Genomic DNA, 19898 nt, shown 5'->3' with positions numbered 1-19898 from the left:
GTAGAATTAATGTTTTTTTTTTATTTTTAAAAAAAATTTTTTAAATTTATTTGACAGAGATCACAAGTAGGCAGAGAGACAGGCAGAGAGAGAGGAGGAAGCAGGCTCCCTGCTGAGCAGAGAGCCCAATGTGGGTTCGATCCCAGGACCCTGGGATCATGACCTGAGCCAAAGGCAGAGGCTTTAACACACTGAGCCACCCCGGTGCCGCTTTTTTAAAATTAAAAAAAAATTTTTTTTATTAGAATTAATGTTTTAAACAATAGAAAATCACTGACTCTTTTGGATTCTAAATGACGTAACAGGAGCTGGACTTTAGAGAAAATTCATTTGGTGGCTATGGTGGAATGAACAACTTCAGCCATTGTGGCACATAGGGAGACAAATTTAAAGCAGATTATGGCTTAGCATAATAAATCAGAACACAAAGAGATGTTTAAAAGAAATTTTATGATGAGTTAGATGTGGGAGCAAAGGGAGAAGATAATGTCAGAGACTTGGGTTAAATAAATGACAACTATATCTAATATCTTAAACATGTTTAGCTTTTTAGAGGCACAAGGAAACCATCTCCTGAAAATGAGATTTTGGGTGACGTAGTAGTACAAGTATTTAGGGATGAGGACTTCACTTAAAAATGGGCAGGTTCTATAAAGATGAAGAAATTGTATGACCCAAAGCCTAGCTTCTTGGTTTTCAGCACACAAGCACTACAGCATTAGTCAGGTTCTGGAGAGACCCAGACACTCAACTCAGTGGACACTCATCGTTACTGACCATGTTATAATCTGTGTTTTACAAAACGGACAAATGCAGTCTACATTTCAGACTATTTGATGGTCTTTCTAAGAGAAACTAGCAACTGTGGCTCCTGCTGAAATCCTCTTATAATGCAAAAGTCGAGAGCCACCTATCATGAACAAATGAACAGAATCACAGCATGTATTTCTATTTTCCCCTGGTGTTTTGTGAGCTCTGTTAAAACTGGAGCTTGCTTAGAGTCTGTGTCTGCTCCAGCCACATACATAAGTTCTCAACAAATGGTTGTTGTGATGGCTGCCTTTTAGAAGAGTTGAGTATTGGCTCTACTAATGGAAATGTCGAATTACCAGGAAAATGTGTTTTATTAAAAAAAAAAAAAAGAGAGAGAGTCCAAGAGTTTTTTGGATTGGGGTGGACTCATCTGATCAGCTCATTAATTGTACTTTGAGAGCAGAATGAACCTCTGAATCAGTGTCAGCAACAGCACTGCATACCTGAGTCAATCCGAGTATGTACTTTCAGCTGTCCGTTTTCTTGTGCAACATTCTTTCTTAATGTGTTGTGTAACGTATTTGTGAGAAAATACAAATAGCTGGTAGCAAGCAGGGCTTTACCCTGAAAGTTTCTTCGGTGGTTAGATCCATATGAGGATCTGAGCTTATGGAAGGTCTCTAAATTTTAACTGTGATTATGTCATATTTTCCAAAATACGTGGCAATATTTGCCCTCTATCCTGAGTGTGGGTGCACTGGACACTTTTACAGCTGCACTCTATGAACGTGCTGTTATATTACCAAACAGAACAGCAACACCAGCTCCAAAAGAAGAAGCTTCGCTCCTGATGAACAAAAACATAGATGTTTTGGACAAAGTAGTTAGGGTGTCTGTGTGGCTCAGTTGGTTGAGCGACTGCCTTCAGCTCAGATCATGATCCTGGAGTGCCAGGATCGAGTCCCACATTGGGTTCCCTGCTCAGCAGGGAGTTTGCTTCTCTCTCTGACCCTCTGCCCTCTCATGCTCTCTGTCTCTCATTTTCTCAAATAAATAAAATAAATAAATACATAAACTGGCCTCCAGGCAGATATTATGCCCTTGCTTATGGTCGTTGGGGTACCGTAAAGGAAACTTGAAACTTGGAAAGAGTGTGGGTATTTCGGATTTATGAAGAACCTTTTTTTGCTGCCACTTGTTTTGAACAGGGCGCATAGATCATTGTTACTCCAGAAGATGGAATTTATGCCTGGGTCTTCACAAGAGAGACCATTTACCCCATCTGGAAGATATCCCACACCCTGACGTGAACTGAATTCCATGTAGCGATTCCCCAGAGGTAACATCATTACCCCTTTGATTTTTGAACAAAAAATTGTGATACTGTAAAATCAAATAGCAAATCCATTAAGCTTGACTAGTATTCTTGCTGGTAACCAGTCTACGGATCTGGACTTACAAGCTTCTAATGCCTCATAATATGTACCATCTGGCATGACGTGAGACGATGATGTTTGGTTGGTTATTTATTATAGTCTTCTTAATGAACAGTATGTGCATATAGAGTTTTTATAATGTGCTTAACTGGCTTTCAATAAAGCGAAAAAGTTGTAATATCTGGGACCTCTGTTCCCAGATAAAGGAAGTTCACCCATAAACACCTGCCTCCTTTGCAGGAATGGTAAAAAGATAAATGAGCTTATGTTTCCAAAGAGCTTTGACATCACTATCATGTGCAATGTGATCAGTAGGGCGAGTGGAAATTCTGAGACCACAACCCACCACCTCCTAGTTGAGTGATGTTCAGCAGATAACCTATGCACTTGACCTCTCTGTTTCTTTATCCATAAAACGGAGATAGTAGACAAGACTGTCAAGTGAAGTAATACACATAGAATCTAAATACTGTTGTGCTGTCACCTACATCAGCTGTCACTGTTACCTCTTTTTAACAAAAAGAACTGGATCTGAACATCTTTGTTTTCTTGTCTGAGAGATGTAAGTAATTATTAATAGCTGTAGTTTCAGCATGACTTTTTTAGGGAAAATCTGTATAAAACTTAAAAAAGATTGATGAAGTTACTGTAGGTGTATTTACTTTGTTAAATAGTTCATATGTAATTCCTTCAACAGGCAAAATCTATGCATTAAAAAGTAATTTAATTTGCAAATTAAATTAGCAAACCTATACACTTCTGTTCAGAATTATATCTGTTGAGCACACACACACAAAAGGAACGTCTTTAGGGTGCCTGGGTGGCTCAGTGGATTAAGCCTCTGCCTTCAGCCCAGGTCATGATCTCGGGGTCCTGGGATCGAGCCCCGCATCGGGCTCTCTGCTCAGCAGGGAGCCTGCTTCTGCCTCTCTCTCTCTGCCTGCCTCTCTGCCTACTTGGGATCGCTCTCTCTGTGTGTCAAATAAATAAAATCTTAAAAAAAAAAAAAAAAAAGGAACGTCTTTAATAATTTTGACATTTGAAATTGACTGGGCAGTCAAGTCCAGTGCTGCAACATGGGAGCTCTACTGTGTGAGTCAGTCTTGCCCCAGGATTTTCATCTTTGGAAAAATATTCTCTGAGTGTTGTAAGGTCTGTGTTTACAGTAACCATGGAACTATAATCCAATGTTTATTTGATTATGGGTATTTTTCCCAGAGCAGGAAGGACTCATTATTTGCAATAATTCAAGAGGCTGGTACTAAAATTCGCTCTATTTTCCTCGGCTGATAAAACTGACTTTCCTAGGGCAAAATGTCCCGAAGCCTAATAATTAATCTCCGATGAATTATTTTAAGTTGGGAAGGTAGGTGGCCCATGAAATTTTAACTTCTTAGCGTCTTGCAGAATTTATTCAAATGGTAAGCTTTCAATTCTGAGTTATAAAAGAAGAAATCTAATATTTAATATAATGGTAATATTGGTTAAAAAAAAGCCACCATTTCTTCCCTACTAATATTTCTCTTTAAGGGAGATATTAGAGGACCACATGCCCATCCCTGTGTATTTAAATACTATCATTTAGAATATTGACATGTCCTACACCTCCTTGAGTTTTACCCTTGAGAAACTAACATGAGAAATTAAAATACCCTAATTATTTATCAGAAAAATAAATAAATAAATAAATAAATAAATACATACATAGAAAGAAAATACATGGTAGTTTTATTGAAGGTCTTAGTGAATGTCAATATTAACAGTATTGCCCTGTTTTTCCTAAGGGTGGGAAAGAAAAGAAATGGTCTGAAGCAATAGTCATAAATCTGTCCTTTCTATTCAAAGATTAGCTCAACGTGAACTGTAGAGGAGCTGAGAGATGATGGAGAGAACCCAACGGCTTCTAAAGGCAGAGAACCCATCAGTTTCCTGGGTTGTCTTCTTGTAGTTACAAAATCCATATTGGCCATTATTTTTTTATTGAGTACCTACTTGCAGGAACTGTACCTGGTACACTATACATATTATCCCATTCAATTTATGTGGCAGGTGTAACTATTTCCATTTTAAATATCAGGGGAAGAAAGGAGGCTTAAGGTCTCATATTCATAATTAGCATGGCAGAAATTCAAGCACAGTTAATTTCCATTTGAGCCCTGTAACTTAATAGACTCTGAGTGCCTGCATGTGCCATATTATATTTGAAATTACCAGTGACCAGTGAATCCACTCCTTTGACAGAATGTTCTGGATGCTAATTTTTTTATTTTTTCTGCATATCTGTCTCTATAACTTTAGTCTTCGTGCTGCCTTTATTTTGTGTTCATACATATGACTCAGTCCTTCAGATTAGAGCCTTTCAGATATTTGAAACCACCTATCATTCCACCCATTTCATCACCTCAATCTCTTATTTCTCAGATAATGCCCCCAGTGTGGATGGATTTGACACTACTTTGAGAAGCAATTTCATAGTATGTATTTATCTTGGGGTTTCTCATGAGCAGCCTCTAAGGCAGGAAGAAAGCTTTTATGTTGTACAGACAGAAGAGGAAACTGAGCCAGCATAATGAAGCCCTTTTCTTTCTCTTTTCCTCCCTCCCTTCCTTCCTTTCTACTTACCTTCCTTCCTTCCTTCCCTCCTTCCTGAAATATTTTGAGTACATAATGCTGCATTTGTTCTCTATGGAATATAATTGACATAATATTTGTTGCTTCCTAGTAAAACTATGCCTTGAATTATAAAAAAGATCCTCCTCATTCGAAGAGTGTGTTGGGGAATGGGAGAAGATATTTGCAAATGACATATCAGATAAAGGGCTAGTGTCCAAAATCTATAAAGAACTTAGCAAACTCAACACCCAAAGAACAAATAATCCAATCAAGAAATGGGCAGAAGACATGAGCAGACATTTCTGCAAAGAAGACATCCAGATGGCCAACAGACACATGAAAAAGTGCTCCATATCACTCGGCATCGGGGAAATACAAATCAAAACCACAATGAGATATCACCTCACACTAGTCAGAATGGCTAAAATTAACAAGTTGGGAAATGACAGATGCTGGCGAGGATGTGGAGAAAGGGGAACCCTCCTACGCTGTTGGTGGGAATGCAAGTTGGTGCAACCACTCTGGAAAACAGTATGGAGGTTCCTCAAAATGTTGAAAATAGAACTACCCTATGACCCAGCAATCGCACTGCTGGGTATTTACCCTAAAGATACAAACGTAGTGATCCGAAGGGGCACGTGCACCCGAATGTTTATAGCAGCAATGTCTACAATAGCCAAACTATGGAAAGAACCTAGATGTCCATCAACAGATGAATGGATAAAGAAGATGTGGTATATATACACAATGGAATACTATGCAGCCATCAAAAGAAATGAAATCTTGCCATTTGCAACGACGTGGATGGAACTAGAGGGTATCATGCTTAGCAAAATAAGGCAATTGGAGAAAGACAACTATCATATGATCTCCCTAATATGAGGGAGAGGAGATGCAACATGGGGGGTTAAGGGGGTAGGAGAAGAGTAAATGAAACAAGATGGGATTGGGAGGGAGACAAACCATAAGTGACTCTTAATCTCACAAAACAAACTGAGGGTTGATGGGGGGAGGGGGGTTGGGGGGGTGGGGTTATGGACATTGGGGAGGGTATGTGCTGTGGTGAGTGCTGTGAAGTGTGTAAACCTGGTGATTCACAGACCTGTACCCCTGGGGATAAAAATATATTATATGTTTATAAAAAATAAAATTAAATTAAAAAAAAAAAAAAGAAGAGTGTGTTGGGTACCTGGGTGGCTCAGTCCATTGAGCATCTGACTCTTGGTTTCCACTCAGGTCATCATCTTGTGGTCATGGGATCAAGCCCTGAATTGGGTTCTGTGCTCAGCAGGGAGTCTGCTCGAGATTTTTTCTCTCCTCTCCCTCTGCCCCTCCCCTTGCTCTCTCTCTCTCTCTCAAATAAATAAATAAAATATTGAAGAAGAAGAAGAAGAAGAAGAAGGAGGAGGAGGAGGAGGAGGAGGAGGAGAAGGAGGAGGAGGAGGGGGAGAGTGTGTTCTATTTCAACCCCTTCATTTAACTGTCTGTAAGCACTTTATGAGAGAAAGCATTGCTTCTCTTCTTTTTCCTCTTAATCCAACTCTTTTCCTATGCTTCAGTCTCACATGGCAGTTGAGAGTCTGGTATATTAAAATAGATTAGCTTTTAGGGGGCCTAGGCAAATCAGGTGAAGGAGAGTGAGAGGTACAGGCTTCCAGCTATGGAATGAATAAGTCATGGAATAAAGGCACAGCATAGGGGATGTAGTCAGTGGTATGCTGATAGTGGTGTATGGTGCCCAATGCAGCTGCACTGGTGGTGAACACAGCATGGTGTATAGAGTTGTCCCACCATTATTTTCTACACATAAAACCAATGTAATATTGTGTGTCAATTGTACTTCAAAAAATAAGCAAAATAAAAGAGATCAGTTTTCATAAAGATGAAGATTATATTGCTTGTGAAATGTTAGATCTTTTTTGATTAAATTCTTAACCTAGAGCTTGTATTTTAACTAACAGACAAATAAAGTGCCATTTTGGAAGATTAGAAATCACTAAAATATAGTAAGCTTGAGGCAATATGTATTAAGTTAGGTTTGGGTACACCCGGGTGTACCCAAAAGTGTGCAACAAAGTCTCAGCTGTCTGGCCAAGGACAACTCTATCTACATTGTAGCAAATACTGGGGCAAGAAGTCAGGCAGTGCCAGTGACCCTCAGTGTCCTCATGGTGGTCATTACCAATACAACATTGATGTGGTGTTTGATTCTGAGGGTGGGCTGTTGGCACGCTACCGTAAGGTGAGAATTTCTTCATTTGCTTATCTTTGGTATATGGTATGTATATATACTCCTCTGTTGAATGTGGGTGAAACAACTATAATGAATGAATTTCTTAATTATTATGTTTTAGTTGAACAGGGGATTTTATTTACCTTGGTCTCCTATAAGTGTTCTGAGTTTGAATTAATTATTAAACAGAATATGGCAGAAAATTGAGACGATGGGATAATATTCTCACAAAGATTTTAATAGTCTCTGAGAAAGAAGGCAAAATGTAGCTTCATCCGTGATTTAATACCAAGGTTAGTTTTCTGGCTCAGTTTGTTAACATTTTACTAAGCTGTAGTCAGTCATTCATTCCATTAGGGCTTGTCTTTTCTTCTCTCTCTTTTTAAAATTCAAGTAAGTTCTATGCCCAGCATGGGGCTTGAACTCATGACCTAGAGATCAAGAGCCATATGCTCTACCAACTGAGCCAGCCAGATACCCCCATTAGGACGGTTTTTATTGCAACAATAGAAAACCCCAAATGAAATTTACTTAAAAACACTCCATGGAATTTCCTTATGTATCTGAAAAACTCTAAAACATAGGAAGGGTGGGTCTAGTTTCAGATGTAGTCTATCCCTCAGAGGTTTTAAAGATGTCAGCCATTCCTCTAGCTCTCTTAGCCTGTCCTCCAGCTCTTACTCAGGCTGTCCTTTTAGAGGACACATAGTGCCCAACACAAAGCTTACATTCTGTAGCAGCAAAATTGAGAGGAAGAGTGCATTTCTTACTCCTAGAACACTGGCGAAAGGCTCATCATGCCATGAGTCCAGTTAGGCTTCCTGCCGTCCTTGAGCTGATCACTGCAGGAGGGAGGATAAGCTACCACCCAGATGGAGCAGGGAGGAGTCAGCTATCCTATCTGAAGTGGAGGACGTGTTGCCAGAATATGTATAAGTACACATCGAACCTAATCAAAACCTGAGCAAATACTCCTGAGTCCAGGCAAAGTGGAATTTGGGGACAATAATCAAGCTGGGAAAATCACAAATGGCTTATTGATTAGCAAGGTTTCGCTATGACATTGTCTAAATTCACTTTAAATGTACTTCACTTATATAAACCTAGCAGTATCATAGGGGGATATGGCAAAGTTAATCTTATTAACACGAATTAGACTTCACACTGCCAGTGCTGTTGGTATTTCAAGAACATACCAATAAAAAATCTGAAATTTGTAAGGTTCAAAATTTCAACCTGTGATGTTAAGACAGAAATACTCACTTTTTGAATATCATTTGTAGATATGATTTCATTTGTTAGTTGAGGGAAACTGGTTTTTGATTAACATCATGGTAATAAAACTCACAGTGGTATGCTGGGTGTGATTCATACAAATCTTTTGTGTAATTGTTTTAAATATGCACATCAGCATGAAGGGGAAAATTTTTATGGATACAGAGCACCTCTATTTGGCAGTTTTCTTACTAATTTTCCCCTTCTTTGCTTTTTGTTAGCAGTACAATCTTTTTGAACCTGAAATTCAATTTGATTTCTCCAAGGATCCAGAATTTGTGACTTTTGACCCTCCCTTTGGGAAGTCTGGCATTTTCATTAGCTTTGACTTTTTCCCCATGACCTGGCCATTGTAGTGGTGGTTGATCTTCACGTTGACAGCGTTCTCTACCCTGTGACATGGTACAACACGCTGCACCTTCTCTCAGCTGTTCCCTTCCACTCTGCATGGGCCAGAGCCATGAGATTCAACCTCCTTGCTGCGAATACCCACAACACCAGCATGCACATGACAGGTAATTCACACCCATCCCGAACCCGCTGGTCATGACAGTCTCGGGAAGTCTTCATTGATTTTCAAGCCACATTTTTCTTTAATAATGCTTTTATAAGCCCTAATGTCACAAAATTAATGATAGCATAGATTTCTGAACTGACATTATTTAAAAAACATTATCCCTATGAGTACAGAAGGAGGTGGACGTTATTATCTCAATTTCATATGAAGGAAAATTGGAATTAAAGAGAAGTCAAGGGGTGCCTGGGTGGCTCAGATGATAAGGCATCTGTGTTTTGGCTCAGGTCATGATCCCAGGGTCCCTGGATGGAGTCCTGTATCGGGCTCCCTGCTTAGCAGGGAGCCTGCTTCTCCCTATGCCTCAGCCTCTCTCTCTCTCTCTGTCTCTCATAAATAAATAAATAAAATATTAAAAAAAGAAGAAAAGTCAAGTGACATAAACAAAATGAAACAAAACAACACAAAGAACCAAGGCCAGATTTAAAGAACTTTGCAGCCAGCATCCATTAGTCATATTGAAATAAATCTTGTTGAGGCGATAAAATCAATTTAAACTTAAGCAAATCTTTAAAATTTATCCTTCATAGCATCTGCATTCAAGGTAAGGCAGGCTCCTCTCTTGACTGCTTGGTTACTTGTTGATCCAGTGGAAGAAACTTAACCACAAATAAATTAAGACAGGTCGGTGGGGAGCTAAAATTATTCTTTGTATTTGGGGAGTTTTCTAATTGTTAAGTTGGCTGAAAAGGGGGTAGTTTACGTAAAAAAGACAAGCCACCTAAGTCAATTGATAATTTCAGATCATTATGGGAGGCGCAGAGTCAAATTGGAGCTATGCCAGTGTAACAAGCTATCTCCTTGATTATCCTGAAAGTGCTTATGGATTGATAAAGTTGTACCTATTTTCTAATGAAAATGATTCCATTGGTTTGAGACCATGCAAAATTTGGAACCAGTATTTGTGTGACTTTGCGTTCACTTCTGTAGGGAGTGGAATCTGCGTACAGGAAGTGGTCCAAGTGTATTGCTATGACATGGAAACAGAGAGTTGGCCAGCTGACATCAGTATTGAAGTCCCAGCTTCAAAATGAACCCGCCTACCCGGAGGCTGTGGATTGGAGTGCTTATGCCAGAAGCTTCAAGCCTTTCTTGTCCCAGCAGTCAGATTTTCTGGGAATGACTTATTTTGATAAGCTCACCTTCACTGAGCTTAAGAGAAACAAGGGAAATTACACAGTTTGTCAGAAAGTCCTGTGTTGTCACTTAACTTACAAGATGTCTGAGAAGTGAACAGATGAGATGTATGTATTAGGGGCTGTTGATGGACTGCACACGAAGGTCAATATTACTTGAGGGAAAAAAATGCTTCAGTGAGTTAGAATGGATATTTTTATTTATCAGTTTTTTTTTTTTTTAACTAGACCATCACTGCATTTAAAATAAATAAAAATTGTGCTGGATTCAATTAGTTGGTATAATGCTAACATTGATTACTGAAGTTTTCCCCCCAGAATGCCTTATTTGTTTAGCTTTAGCAAAAACGGAATTCATTTTCTTGGCTGCAAAGGAAAACACAAAGCAGATTGATCCATTCTCGACCATCCAGACTCAGGAAGTTTAAAAGGCTGCAACTTCCGTGCTTTCTTGTTTTGTGTCAGGTGGCTTTAGAGCAATGTGTTCCAAAAGGTCTTCAACTGGAGTCCAGAATAGGAACTTCATTTCCCGTCACAAGGCAGTGCAGTCAAGATGAGTGAATGATTTATAATAGATTGGCTTTAAACAAATATTTTATTAATAAGTTCAAATTAGAATTAGAAATCTTACAGGATTCCCCATCGGTGCCCCGGGATCTTGGTCATGCTGCTTTGAACAAGGAGGAGGTAGACCAGATGGAGTGATGGGCAGCAAAGCAAGGTTTACTGAGTGAGAGCAAAGTGATAGTACAAAGCTCCCAAGGAATCAAGGGACCTGAAAGGGTAGGTTGCCACCGGTGTTTCTAAGTCTAGGGGTTTTTAATGAGCTTGTTGGCAGGCTGTTTCAATTTTATTAACCCTCCCTGCACTTGTCATCCAATCAGATTTTTTGTCACAGGGGAAAGGGTGGAGGGCTCTTTCCAGGGTGGTGTAAAATCCTTTCAAGGGTGGTTTCCTTTTAGGGTGGGGCCCTTCTCCCAGCTTGCCTTCCAACTATCCTTCATCAGAACTATCTCTAGGGAGGCGTGGGTGGCTCAGTCGGTTAAGCTTAAGTGTATGAGTTCCGCTCAGATCGTGATCCCAGAGTCCCATCAAGCCCCACAAGGGGCTCCTGCTCAGTGGAGAGTCTGCTTCTCCCTCTCTGTGTGCTGCTCCCCTGCTTTGTGCTCTCTCTCTTTCTCTGACAAATAAACATAATCTTTCAAAAAATAAAATAAAATAAAGTATCTCTAATTATGAGCAATGGTGCTCTGACTTTTTAAAAATCTAGTTTATTGCTTTTCACTTTATTAAAAAAGAGTTAATCTTGACCCATTGAATTGATTTTAGGATTCACTAATGGCTATGACCCGCAATTTGAAAAGACTGCTTCAGAGGTGTAGGAAACAAAGGCTGGCTACACTAAGATGAGCCATTTTGGCATGAAGATTATTGTGAGATAAAAAGAAATCAAAAGTCAGCAGACTCAGAAAAAGCTCTTTATCTCCCCCACAACTGCCTAAGAAGAATTCAGATAGAAGATCTCCTCTAGGAGAAGATCTATCACCGTAGATAACTCTGACTACGTTGTAACATGAATGAAGAGTGGCAGACAGGGAGGAACCGAACCCCTCACAAGTCCTATTTGAACAAATTGTCTCTGTCCCTTGTTTCTGAGTGGCTCTGCAAACATTTGTTTACCAAATGGTTATTCTTTTTCCTCTTCCTCTGAATTGCATTCCATCTCTTTGAAGCCCAAGACCCCTATGCCTTTCTCCTAATTTCAGAATGACATGTGTACCTTATTTCGCCTGACTGCCTTTGGAATTTCCACGTCTGTGTGGATTCCCCATAAGTACAAAATTCAATTTGACTTTCTGCTGTTAATCTGTCTCATGTCAACTCAGTTCTTACTCTGACTAGAAGGACCATGAAGGGGACATGAAAATCTTCCTCCCTGACAGACACAACTTAACAAATTTTCCTCTATTCCTTAAGATTGTGTCTCTTCCGGAGAAAATATTTCCAAGATTTCTGACCACCTCTGTTTCTCCTTTGCTTACATAGATATGCACATTACTGAAGTGTCAAACCGCTGACCTGAGAACTTGTGGGGAGTTTGTGGGGTCAGCTTTCACCATGTTTGAATAATTCTCCCTTAGTGGCACGTTTGCCACATGTTATGTTTTCTACAGATCATTCTCAGTGGAAGTCAACTTGTTCCTGAGAGACATGATGAGGTAGGAGGAATTCAGGATGATAAATTTCTTTGAGCAGATCGGGTAGACTTGGCATCATGAAAATCTTTGAAATTATGAAGCAGTTTTGCAATGCTGTGACTTACATTATATGGCAAAACTTTAAAGGCAAGGGGGACCTATAATATGGAAGCAAAGTTGTGGTTCTAGATGCCTTTTTTTTTTTTTTTTTAAGATTTTATTTATTTGTCAGAGAGAGAGGGCACAGGCAGGCAGAGGGGCAGGCAGAGGCAGAGGGAGAAGCAGGCTCCATGCTGGACAAGGAGGCAGATGTGGGACTCGATCCCAGGATGCTGGGATCATGACCTGAGCTGAAGCAGCTGTTTAACAGACTGAGCCACTGAAGCATCCCAGTTCTAGATGTGTTTAGGCTGTGATGGAAAATTTGGGGTTCATTTTTCTACATAAATGTGGTGTTGAGATCCAAGGCAATAGTAGGGATATGGAGAATTATAAAAAGAAATCACTTGTGGACAATGGCAACTAATGTTCTCTTTATTTGCATGGTGTAGAAGGCCCAAGTTAAATGCACCTATAGCTTGCTTCATGGATATGTTATTTTACGAAGTTGTTATAACAGGAGCAATAATGATACTATTTCATGAGTTAAAAGAATTTTTTAATACATCTTTTTAAACCACTTCTGCCATAGTTTACTTGATGCACTTTCACCCAGCTCACTCTCCTATTCGACCTTTAAATCTGGCACGTGGGTCTTCTGACACCAAATCCTGTGTGCGTGTTACTATTTTAGAGTGAGGTTGTTGGAGAAGAGCCTCTGGGCTGGAAACCAAAGCTCTGCATTGGAGTTAATCCTTTGATTTCTTTGATTGGATTTCAGGAGATGGATGTCCCAAGAGCCGGAGCAGAGCTTCTGTGCCTCTCTGAGTGTGGGTCCTGTATGGGAGAGTGTTTGAGAAGGACCCTCAGCACTTAGGGCAAGGACCTGGGAGATGATCGTGAGCCCCTCCCCCCGGCATACTTTCAGGATTGCACTGGCAAAGAAAGGGAGAAAAAACAAAACAAAACAAAACAAAACAAAAAAAACCCGCTTCGTGTCTGTTTAGAAGAGCTGTCACAAATTGGCCGAAACAACAAACTTAAAATTTAAAAAGCAGTGGATCTGTCTCACGTGTTTGACATTTTACATATTTGATTTAGCACAGACTCATTTGTGGGAGGTGCCTTTATCCTACATGGAGAGGTGACGTAAGTCTGCGTAAGCGTGGGTGTGTATAACAGAACATGTATTTAAATGGAGGGGCACCTCAGAAAACTTTTGTGTTATCTACTCTAATGCATGCAAATGTTTTTCTATCTTTTGTCAATACACAGGGTGAACAGGGTGATCCTAGTTGACTAAGACACAGGAAGTTGAAAAACAAGGTCCTCTTGTAATTATGAATAACTTTTTAAAAAATTATAAATAGCTTTTTTAACTAGTTAAAAAGTGTTGCATTATCTCTTTATTCCACTCTTAAGTTGTACTTGTATGGAAATTAGTTACTTAGAATGGAAATAAAAAAGAAAAAAGAAATGATCTCCTTCAGACCACACCCTATTCCCTTCTGACATTGTTCTGTTGTAAAAGAAAGCCTCACCCCGGATACTCAGATTTGTAGCAGTCTGCGCTAGCCAGGGAGCCTCCTTATCAAGGGCCACCCCTGAGTCACTGTTGGTGCCTCAGTCCCAAGATCCTGAGCTCTTTTTCTCTCCATTGGTCACTGATTAACTCTGGGAAGAGATAAACAGGAGGGCCAGGGAGCTCTTGGATTCATGTGGGAGTGGTTGAGGCTCCCTCGGAGTCGGAGTTACCTTTTTCTCACAAAGGATAGGACGATTGCTCTCCTAGACTTTTCCCAGATGTTTATTTCCATTCCATTTAATTCTTCACAGTTCTGGTAGGCTAGAGATATTCTGGTCAGCAGATACAGCCCTTATCTCTGCTCGCATCAAGTCAGGATTCTTTATCCAGGGGCTATGATACTCAGATCCTTAAAACCTCCTGCTGGATCTAGGCTTCTTTACTCTGTCTTCTAGACCGTTGTCTGGTGGCTACATTGGTACCTGGTGGCCCCAGCCTCCTCATCACCCATGTCACCCCCAGGCACTGCTACTTACTCTCTCTAGCCCCGGAAACTGCGGAATCACCTGATCCCCATGGTTTCCCAGCTTAATCACCATGACTAAACAACCAAGCTGCCTCTCTACAAGTTATTTCGATCATTATCTTTTAACACTGCAAGCTTTTTTATTACTTTGAGCTATCTTATCTCCTGCCCCTCTCGCCTACCCCTCTCATTTTATTTACCATGACTTATAAATGAGGAGCTCTGACGGATCACAATCCCCAGAGCAGTGTCTTCCTACATTCTTTCTTTGGAGAGAGAAATCATTCTGGCTTCAACTACTATTTCTGAGGCAGCAGAGTATAATTCACAGGTGAGCAAAAATAATTTTTAAATTTCTTTTCTTTTTATGGGAGCCAGTTCAAGCCACAGAATAATGGTTAGGGGTAATGTTAAAAAAAATTAAAAAGTTTTATTAGGTCCTATGGCAAATATATAGATACACACATAGGTATTTTTATTCTTACACCGTACTTCACTGTATCAGTTGGATTAATGTCCATAAGGAAGCCGCAAGTGTGCTAGTCATTAAATATTACTAAGTACCAAGAAGTCAACTGAGTCAATTTAAACATCATGTTGGCTTTGTTTGAGTATTCTTGAATCTGATAGCATTTCATCTCTTTAAAAAGTTCCATTGAGTTTTAGAAAAGGGAAGATTTTTGAAGACAGAGAGGGAGTGAAAAAAGAAATTATTATCAAAACAATGCATTATTTTAGGCAAGGTGGCTCTCCTAAGGAGAACTTAAAGATTAATTCCTGGAGTGGGCCCCCAGGGAAATTCTGGGTTGGCTGGTTAAAGTCCGCATTTCTGGGAGAAGCTGAAGTTGCAGTGAGGTTAGGCATTAAGTCTTGTTTGGTTTAGAATAAACGACTCCATTTTGGGCCTGTTGTCGTGTTTTTAATAATTTAATATCTAGGCATATATATTTATAGCAACCCAGAGGCCGACTTCTCATCTTTTACCTTACAGAACACACAGTGACTCTCACTCAGTTCTGACGCACAATCCCGATGTGTTTCCCACACCATTAATTGTCTGACACCGGCTGGGGGGTCCTATAATTCAACTCCATTCTGACACTGTGTACCTGGAAAGCATGTCAGGTCCCACAGGTAAAGGGCTCAGTCCCACAAAACTGCCCTCTCCCCACTTCAGATCCCAATGGTGAGCCCAGGTTGTGTCACCCGTGCATCTGACTGTCTGGCTATGGAACAGAGGGTCCAAGGACCCCCTTTTTCAGTTTGGTTAATTTGCTGTAGGGGCTCACAGAACTCACACATTTTACTGACTGGATTACCAGTGTTAAAAAACAAAAATCGACCTGGTAACTTTGAAGATCGAATTTGGCTTTTTAAATGATTCAGGAATCAGGCAGGCAGCATCCCATCTAGCAAGCAGAGGGGAGCTCCCCTGAGCTCAACAAGAGACAGGTTTTTAAAAATTATTATTATTATTTTAATATAATTTTTAAAAAGATTTAATTTTATTTTTTTTTAAGATTTCATTTATTTATTTGTCAGAGAGAGAGAGCACAAGCAGAGGCAGAGGGAGAAGCAGGCTCCCTGCCGAGCAAGCAGCCCAATGTGGGACTCGATCCCAGGATGCTGGGATCATGACCCGAGCCAAAGTCAGCCGCTTAACTGACTGAGCCACCCAGGCATCCCAAGAGACAGATTTTTAAAGGCAGGGAAGGGGTATAAAAAAAAGGAATGTATTAGCAAGGAATGCATTGTTTAGGCAAGGTTGCCCCCTTAAGGGGGAGTAATAGGGACCTATCAGTAAATGTTCTAGAATTGACCAGGAAATTCAGTGTTGACTGGTGAAAGGTTACATTTGTGGGGGTATTACAATTGCATTTAGGTTAGATGTTTAGTCTTGGTTTATTGACTTGGGGCCTTTACCTAAGTAATGCCATTTTGGGCTGGTGGTTTTCTTTCCAACAATCCCCTCCTTTTGATCAGACTTTCAGTTTAACTGAGAGACAAGATAAAAATTTAAGGCATGAATGCCACTCATAGCTACTGCTCTGAGGTTCTTGAAACTTTTGCTGATCCCTTGTGTGGCTTTCACAGGTCATGACCTTTGTCTCTGGGATAGTTAGAGGTTATGAATTCAGGTTTATATTTTTTTAATTCAGTTATCCTTGGTTCCTTTTCAGATGTGCTGCATTTAAAGCTTTTGAAAGAATATAATGCACCAGGCAGATTATTCTGATTACTACAAGTGGGATAATTCTCATTGTTTGGAGTGAGCTTTGAAGCCGTGGTCCCTGATGTAGGGTCCTTGAGCAAAATAGAATTCTAAGAATTCTTGGGACATTTTTACTACAAAAAGGTGCTTTTATTAAAGCATGGCAACAGAACCCATTGGCAGAAAGAGATGCACTTGTGATTGTGACATGTAATTTTGATTATACATTTTGGAGTTGGGAGGCAGTAGAGGTAACAAGTCTCTGAAAGGATTTCTGATGTTAAAGAAGACTTAAAGGATTCTGGAAGTCTGGTTGTTGTCAAGCTAAGGATGCTTTTAGTCTCGGGCAAAATGGCAAAGTGGGCAAAGCATTAATATTAAGGCAGCTGTGAGTTCCTTGAGGGATGTCACACTCTGCATGCCCAGGTATTTATCAATGGGCTGCAAGTGGTAGGGAAATTTAATTTTATTTACATTTCCCCTACCTTTGTTCTCCTCCTTGGTCCCTAAGAGCCAATCCAATCAAAATCAAGTAAAAAAGGGAGACCCCGGGCGCCTGGGTGGCTCAGTGGGTTAAGCCGCTGCCTTTGGCTCAGGTCATGATTTCAGGGTCCTGGGATCGAGTCCCCCGTTGGACTCTCAGCTCAGCGGGGAGCCTGCTTCCCTCTCCCTCTCTCTCTGCCTACCTCTCTGCCTACTTGTGATCTCTGTCTGTCAAATAAATAAATAAAATCTTTAAAAAAAAAAAAAAAAGGGAGACCCCATGGAAGGAGTCACTTTGTTAAGCCAAAAGGCTTGCTTTGTGAATCTTATGTGATTGGTTGAGTTTTAACTTCCCTAGAAGCGTTAATCCAGACTAAAGTTGCAGCCAACAGATAATCGAGGGCTATTCTATTATCAAGAACAACTTTGGCCAGAGCGCCTATGGATCTTAGTTGGGCAGCTGTTGCTTCGCAATGGATTCTCCAACAGTTTCAAGAATTAAGGAGAAGTTCCCCATCACAGCCTTGTTTATGTTTATACCCTTGCCCAAGAAGTAGGAACCTGCCCAAAGGAGTGAATCCTGAATCCTGAAAGCCTCCTGGTAGACCTTTTCAAACTTGATTATGTGAATTCAGGGGAGTTGACCGATGAGATGGAGGGGCTCAGATTTCAGGTTCCTAGTGTGAAATAAATAGTTTGCTCTAAATTCCAGAGGTTACCCATCTTAGCAATGGCCTGGGAGATAAAGATGAGGGTATAACCTTTCCAGGCCAATGCCAGAGTGAAGGAAGGGAAAAGAAGAAGGGGTTTCAGTGTTTGGTTTAAGTAGGAAGTCTTGATCTGTCTTCTTGGCCAGAGCAGTATACCTCATTGTCAGCTACTTCTCTTCCTTGTCAGTTTGATTCGGAGGTCTCCAGTGTCTGCACAGGACCCAGGTGTCAGGTGGAGTCTTTTTTACCTGTGCGACGTGTACCCAAGGCTGAATACATTCTAGTTTTGCAGCAGTGTTAGTGGTCAGGAACACTTGGTAAGGTTCTTTCCAGAGGGGCCTGAGGTCTTCCTCTGATGATGTGTTCAGAATACTTGGTCACCAAGCCCTAAATTGTGGTAAACAAGATCCTTTGAGATGGCACCTGGGAAGGCTTCTCCAACCCGTTGATGACAGGCTTGAGCATAAGGCATTAGAGACTTACAGTAGTGGTCATCCTAGCATGAGACAAGGGATCAGCAGGAGGTTATATTTGATAGAATTCCAGGTCGGCAAGGTTTTCATTAAGGCCCATATGATTCACCCAGTGAAGTGTGTGCCTTGATCACTGGAGATTATAGAAGATACATTTCAAGTGGAATCACATTTTTTAGTAGGTCCCCTCCCACTGTGAGAGCATCGGTCTTGTGGTAGGGAAAGGCTTCAACGCATCTGGAAAACATGCATACAGTAACAAGGACATACTGATAACCCATACTTAGTGACAATTGAATGAGGTCTAGCTGCAGGTAGGTGTTCAAAGGGTCTACAGGGAGGAGGTTTGAGGACACTGGAGACAAAAATCAGTTTTTCCGGATTATGGATCTGACAAATTAAATGTTACCGGCAGACTGTTTTGTTTTGAGTTTCATAGAAGTTTCTCCACGAATGGCTATAACTCAAGTCATCATCTTAAATGCCTTACAGTGGATAAAGGAATGCAAAAATCAGAAAAGAGGGTTTTCAAGGAGCTGGGAAAAAACAAGCAGCCATCTTGGGTTTCCCATAGTCCCGACTATTCATTTAATTTATAGCCATTGTTTACCCATCTCATTTTCTCCAATTCAGGAGGAGACTATTGCCATGTTATAAGGAGATCAGGATGGCAAAAGCCTGGCAATGAGGAGCCATTTTGGCAAAAGCAGAATGGACCTCATCCGGGTGTGTTACAATCATTATAGATTCTGTTGCTGCTGCGTTTGCAATGGAAGTCGGCTGGATCACATATTCAGAGTTCCAAAGATTCCTTTTTCACAAACCTTCTACAATTTTTTTAACACTCTGATTTTGTTTTAAGTTTTCGCTCTTTAAATAGCCAGGCTCACTTTAGGACAAAATTACTTTGTTTTTCCTTAACAAAAATATATCTCTATTCATCATAATTTTTTTCTTAAAAAAATGCATCTTACTTTCTTTGCATAAAACTTACTTTCCTTATTATTTCCAGTGGTCTAATAAATTATTACATTTACTAGAATTTTTAAGTCTTAGAAATCTCAATTTCTAGTGAAAATTAAGTAGTAAATGAACTGTCTCTTTAACCACAATTCTTTAGATTTGCAAATTTATGAATATATCTCATAATATTTAGAAGCATATGCCTTTTTAAATTTTCCAGTGTAGCGCAAAGAGTTCCAGATATATTTTAGTTTCTCTGTAATTAGAAGCCAAAAATAGATAAGCCTACGTTTAGTAATCAATGTTTTAGTATTTTGTTTTGTAACAGGATTTTTTCTGTCGGTGCCCCTGCTTCTTGGTCACACCACTTCGAAGAATGAAGAGGCAGACTAGACAGAGTAGTGGGCAGCAAAGCAAGATTTATTGAGTTGTAGCAAAGTGATAGCAGAAAGCTCCTGAGGAGAGAGGGGACCTGAGAGAGTTGCCACCAGAGTTTCTTTCTTTCTTTTTTTTTTTTTTTTTTTGCTTGTTTTTAATTTTTTTTATTTATGTGAGAGTGAAACAGTGAGAGAGGAACATAAGCACGGAGAGTGTGGGAGGGAGAAACAGGCTTCCTACTAAGCAGGGAACCCCACGTGGGGCTCGATCCCAGAACTGGGACCATGATCTGATAGCAGATGCATAACAAC

General features: G+C 40.2%; 1 pseudogene; it reads left to right on the top strand.

Annotated features, from left to right (window-relative positions):
* The first annotated feature begins 1440 nt into the window (after positions 1–1440).
* LOC111147779 lies at positions 1441–13214 on the top strand (annotated as a pseudogene).
* Positions 13215–19898: the final 6684 nt, after the last annotated feature.

The sequence above is a fragment of the Enhydra lutris genome, unplaced genomic scaffold, assembly GCF_002288905.1.
Source record: "Enhydra lutris kenyoni isolate GAN:26980312 unplaced genomic scaffold, ASM228890v2 scaffoldscaffold17, whole genome shotgun sequence".
NCBI lineage: Eukaryota > Metazoa > Chordata > Mammalia > Carnivora > Mustelidae > Enhydra > Enhydra lutris.
Note: the sequence above shows the minus strand (reverse complement) of the source record. Positions and strands in the feature narration are given on the sequence as shown.